This window comes from Primulina eburnea, chromosome 15 (genome assembly GCF_022965805.1).
Source record: "Primulina eburnea isolate SZY01 chromosome 15, ASM2296580v1, whole genome shotgun sequence".
Lineage (NCBI taxonomy): Eukaryota > Viridiplantae > Streptophyta > Magnoliopsida > Lamiales > Gesneriaceae > Primulina > Primulina eburnea.
Window position 1 is genome coordinate 28,405,460 of NC_133115.1, and position 6,809 is coordinate 28,412,268.

Genomic DNA, 6,809 nt, shown 5'->3' on the forward strand with positions numbered 1-6,809 from the left:
TGAGATTTTCTGGACCAGGATGACACTCAATCTCACAGTCATAATCCTTCAAAAAATCTAACCGCCGTATTTGTCTCATACTCAACTCCGTCTGTGTGAACAAAAATCTCAAACTCTTATGATCCATAGATCGGAAAAGAAGGACCATATAAATAATGTTGTCATATCTTCAAATCATAGATAATGATTGTCAACTCCAAATCATGCACATGATATCTTGCTTCATGTGGTGTCAGCTATCTCAAGGCATATGCCACAACATGTTGATCATGCATTAAAACACATCTCAAACCATATAATGATGTATCAGTATAAACAACAAATCTCTCGTTTTGTATAGATATTGACAACAACGGTGCAGCCGTCTGTACTTCAACTCTTGAAAACTACTCTCACATGCCTCAGTCCACTGAAATTACACACTTTTTTGAGTCAACTCTGTCAAAGGTCTAGAAATATTGAAAATCCCTCAATAAACCGACGATAATAACCAGTTAAACCCGAGAAACTACGGATCTCTGGTATAGATATAGGTGCAGACTACTGCAACATGACTTATACCCTATTTATCAACGAAAATTTCATCTCTTGATATAACATGACCTAAGAAGACCACTTGATCCAACCCAAAATCACATTTACTTAGTTTGGCATACAACTTTATATCTCGCAATACTTGTAATACAAACTGATCAAGATAAGGTTGAAATACCATATTCATCAAACTCGTAAACATAGTTGGAGCATTCGTCAACGCAACCGGCATAACTAAAAACTCATAATGCACATATGTAGTCCCGAATGTTGTCTTTTGCACATCTCCTCCCTAACTCATATCTGATGATATCCTAACCTTAAATCAATATTCGAATAAACTGAGGTCCCTTGCAATTGATCAAACAAACTATCAATACGAGGAAGGGATACTTATTCTTAATTGTTACCTTATTCTGTGTAGATAGTAAATACAATGCCGCGTCATTCTTGTTTTATTTTTCAAAAATAGGAATGGTGCACCTCAAAGCGATACACTAGGACGAATATATAATTTGTCCAGCAAGTCCTGTAACTGGGCTTTCAACTATCTCAGCTCTGCTAGTGTCATTTTTTAAGGAGCACGAGATTTATGGGAAGTATTTGACATCAACTCGATCCCAAACTCCACCTTTCGTGTTGGTGGGAAGCCTAGAATCTCATCATAAAATACATCAGCAAACTAAAAAACCGGAGGTATCTCCTTTATTTTCATCATAATATTACCAACCATTTAAATTGGTTATTTTGATTTGGTGTTTACAAATATATAACTCAATAAATATTTTACAACATTTATAAGTTTAGGTGTATATAATATATGAATAAGATAATAATATATAACAATAATATAAATAATGATTATTTAATATAATGAACTATTTTATCAAGTGGATATCAATAATGTTCATTTATTCTAAGTTTATTTAAATACCAAGAGTGAATATTTTAATCTCGACTATTTAATTTAAAATTTTGAATATATAAAAATCATCATTTAAGGCTAAAATAATTTTTTTTTAAAACAACATTATATTGGACTTATAATTACTTTAGCTCCTCTGTGGATACAACATTTTGGGCTCACTGTATTATATTACTTGTGAAACACATGTTCTTGGAACTTGCTCTTGGAAGTGCAACAATCAAAGTTGTTGCACTGCTTTTGGCAAAGAATATGGTAACAGAGAAATAATCTTAAAAGTAATAAGAGGACTACCAAGAGAATGAAATGTCAAAACAATGTCTTTGCGAGAATTGAAGGACCTTAACAAAATTGAACTGCAAGATCTGTTTGAAAAACTCAAGGTATATGAATTCGAACTGAAAACAAGAACCGATGGTGAATCTTCAACCAAACAGACAAAGGCCCTGACTGCTGCAACTACTGAACAAATTGTCTCGAAAGAAAAGTCAGCCGAGTAGTTGAGAAATGATGCAATATTTCTATTTTTGAAGAAATTTGATAAGTTCCTACGGAAGAATAAGGGAAACTTCCAAAGCTCAAGCAGACACAATCAACACAAGAAAGGGTCCCTTGATGAGGATAATGCGTGTTTCAAATGTGGAAAAGTCAGGCAATTAATAGTCGACTATCCCGAGCTAAAGAAGGATGAGATGAGGCCAACTTACAAAGAAGGTGGATCTCATGACAATAAGAAGAAGTCCTAGGATGACAGTAAGTCAATAAGAAATACAAGAAACCAAAAAGTGTTGATGGCTGAAGACAGCAAGGACAAGTGGGCTGATTCTTAGACTAACTCATCCGAGTCAGATCACTCCACCTATGAGAGTGATGAAGATGTGGTACAATGCCTCATGGCTGATACAGAGTTGTAATCTACCAATAGTGAGTTATTTGACTTTAATTCAACTGATTTTACATTAGATGATATCATCACAACACTCAATGACATGATAATAGAGTAAAAGAGACTCTCAATTATTCGAGGAAGTGGTAGCAAAGCAAGAAAGCGTTACTAACAATGATATTGTGCCTAGCTGAGAATAGTCAGGTGAAGTGTTAGGTCTTAAGGAAGAAGTTGCAAAACTGAAAAGTGATAATGAAATAATACTGAATGAGCATCGACAGCTAATTTCTGAGAATAAAAAATTAGCTGAAACGATTATCTTTTGGAACAAATTGTCAGTGAGTCTTGAGAAAATGCAGGAGTTTCAGAAGCGTTAAATCGGAGTTAAACTTCATATACTTTAAATGACAATAATAAAATAATGAGAGAAGAAATAAATAGTGTTTTTTTATAATTAATTAAAAAAATTCAAAATTTATTTTTAAATTTTTTTTAAGAAAAACTACTTCAATCTGTGCTGGGTAAGCACGGACGGTGCACTCATGGCGCAGCGTCCGCGCTTACCGTCCGCTACCCATTATCCCCTTCTCCCTTGTTCCTCCCCTCACATGACTTATCCTCCCATCACTCTTTCATTTTCATTTGCTCTTCGTTGCTCGTCCATTTTCATTTGCTCTCGCTCTCTCTATTTCTCTTTTTCAGAAGATCGACAACCTTTTTAAGAATGACAGATAATTTAACACCAGAAGATCTCAGTGTCCTCTATTTACAAACGACACATATGTCGTCAACAATTTCTTCCGTAACAATTGATGATGTTGTCAAAGTGAAGAGGTCAGACAATTTGATTTGGAAATTATACACCGATAATCACATACACAATCGTGTACTTGCATACTTGATTGATATGGGTTTTTATGGAGTTTTAGAATGTCGTTAACAAATTTTTGATAATCATTTGATTACTGCTCTTGTTGAACGTTGGCGACGCGAGACACACACTTTTCATTTTACATGTGGTGAAGCAACAGTCACGTTACAAGATGTTCAATAATTTGGGGTCTAACAATTGATGGTGAAGCAGTCACTGGAATAGATGTGTCACATAAAGTTGAGGAATGACAATACATATGTTTGGATTTATTGGGATTTCTGCCATCATCAAAATATTTGAAAGGCGGTCATTTGTCTATGACTACATTATACGATCATTGCATATCTAACCTTATTAATGATGATACTTCAGAAGTAGATGTTGTCAAATATACCTGGTGTGTAGCGTTAATGATTATTGGAGGAATAATATTACCTGATTATCAATGAGGGTCTGCTAGACTAGTATTTTTGCAGCTTCTACGGGATATTGATAACGTGAAGTCGTATAGTTGGGGTAGTGCAGTTTTAGCATTTATATACCGTGAGTTGTGTAACGCTTCACGTATAGAGAAGACTACAATGGCTGGACCTTTATATATCCTGCAGGTATAATTAATGTAATGTGATTATTTATACTATTTATTTATTAATATAGCATTTCTATATTAATGGCTGGACTTTTATATATCTTTTTTATTATTATAAGCAGATATGGGCATGGAGCAGGATTAAATATGTTAAACCCGACCGAGATGGGTTAACACTAGTTGTGACTCCTATTGATCCAGATGCTATTATTCCAGTTTCTCCATATGGTGCACGGTAATATTTTAAAATTATTGTGGTAATATCAAATTTATCTGTTATAATATTTTAATATGTAATTGTTTTTGTTAAATCGTAGGTGGAAAATTGGATTTAGCTACACACATTCGCCAACACATACTGTAAGAATTATAAGGGATTCTCTAGATCGTATGAATCATAATGAGGTATTATATAATTTTAATATTTAATAGTGATCAAATGAATATTTTTTTTGGTTTTGATTAATTGATTTTGTAATTTGAAAATTTCTTTTTTTTTTTTTTTGCAGTTTAATTGGATCATTTATCCGAAGAATGACATAGATTTGAAGATGATAATTGATTCATACGACAACAAAATTTGGCGATGTGTTTGTCCCCTTATTTGCTTTGAAATCGTGGAGATACATCGTCCTAATCGGGTGATGTGACAATTTCGAAGACGACAATCAATTCCAGTACCTGCCGTGGACAACGATGACATGAATAATATCACGAGAATAGGTCATCGAAATACCAATTGTAGAGAATATCATCAAAATTCAATTGATTTGTGGAATAGTAGGTTGATGTATGTTGCTAAAAGGGTACGTCACGAGCGATCGATGCAAGACAAAGACTACTTCCAATGGTATAATCGAATAACTGTACGCACAGTATCACCTACAATTAATGTCGTCGATTTTCATCCATCTCCATACATTACTTTTCCCGGACAATTTAATGTCCCAGATACAATCCACCCTGATTGTTGAACAGGGAGTCATTTGTATCATTTTAATTATGACGATGATTCTTCTGTTTAATTGTAACTATATCATTTATATGGTTTAACCGTTTGCATTGTTGTATCGTGTAATTTTCATTTTTTGAATTGTATCATTTTAATTATGATGACGTACAAATAATTTGTGCCGAAAAAATACAAAAATACACAATTAAACAAAGCTAAAATAAAACATATAAACAAACACGACCAAAAAAAAATTCTAACATTTACACATCTCAATGCAAGAAAATACACAAGCGAAAGATAAGATGAAAAAAAACATAAGTGAGGTCCATGTCCTCTAATTTGTTGATTTTCTTTGTTCCGTGCTCATCTGTGAAATGTAAATTAAAAATAAAGAATCCCTAACTATAGTACATGCAATGTCTCAAATGTACAATAACTAACAAAGAAAAGCATTAGATCACATACCTCATTAAATTATCATCATGAATCATTGATCACGACTCATCCTCGTCATTTTCTGGGGGTGGCACTCCCGATTCATCCCCTTGCTGCTGATAGTCATACTGAAAATGGACCGGAGGAATGAACGGCGGAGGTGGAGGGATGGTCCCTAGGTCAACGTGAAGAACCTAAAAGGGGGGGGGGGGGGGTGAATAGGTTCTTTAAGGCCCTTTAGCGTTTTAAAACGAGTTTGCAAAAATTGCAAGCGGAAGACTTGAGGGACAATCACAAATAAAAATGAATGCGTAAAGTAAGTGCGTAAAATAAATGCGTAGTAAAGTAAATGCGTAAAGTAAAGAGGGATAGAGATGTTTATGGAAGTTCGACGAAGAATCGTCTACGTCTCCCCTCCTCGATGAGGATCGAGGTATCACTATGACGACTTGGCTTTAGGAGCTCCAAGCTAGCTTTTACAACCACGTCTCGATGCGTCTACTTGGCCTTGAGGGCTCCAAGGATAGCCACGAACTTTACAACCCACTCGAGAGTATTACTTTCACTCTTTTTCTACAACTCTTTTGATATTACAACTCTTTTAATCAACGCACACAAGAGATAGTAGAAAGCTTTGTAAGAGACAAGAGAGAATGGAGTGGGATGATTGAGAATGCATCCTCAAAGGCCTATTTATACTAGTCTTGGACGCCAAGGTTCGGATCTTCTGTTTATACTTCGGAACGTCCGATGTGATTGAAATCAATTTGCGTAATTCTGGAATGACTTCGGATCTTCCGTTCTTGACTTCGTAGGGTCCGAACATATGCTTCGGAGGGACCGATCAAACTTCGTTTCTTCTGAACAGTTCTTTTAGACAGTGTATGAACAACTTCGGAAGGTCCGAACTCCAGTTCGTACCGTCCGAACATTCCCGTGTTTCCGGAGATTTGAAATCTTCAACACTTCGTAGCTTCCGATCATGTCCATCGTAGCGTCCGAAATCTACTCAATCAACAGTCAGATCAATTTGTCTCCGGATTGAAGTGATTTGATTGCTTGTGTTCGGAACGTCCGATCCAGTCTTCGGAACGTCCGAACTTGCTCCTCGCAGCTTCCGAACAGCTTCTATTTTGCTTCTGATTGGCACAATTTCGGAACGTCCGACCAAATTTCGGATCTTCCGACGTAACCTTGTTCTTAATTTCATGCATGCCTCAATATAAAACATTAGTACATTTTTAATCCAAGTTTGGTATCATCAAAACAAAAACTTTGGGATATGTTACAGCATTAAAAACATTAATCTCATACTCGAGATTTGTATGCGTTAAGGCATAACACAACGCCCATGTGTATTAGCATTGTGTGCATCATGGACTCAACATAGGCGATATGTTCATTGTAGTTCAAGTTGACTTGTCCCTGATGAGCCATGAAGGCAAGAGCCTCATCTATTTTGTCATTTTGGGACCGCCTGTGCGGTTGTGGGCAACGCGGGGCGACGGTGCTCGATCCACCTATATCTCCCGCAAGCGTCCTCAATTCCGCCTGTCATTTAGCGTATTTACACTGCAAGTTCTGTCCAGAAATAGGCTTCATTGGTTGCAG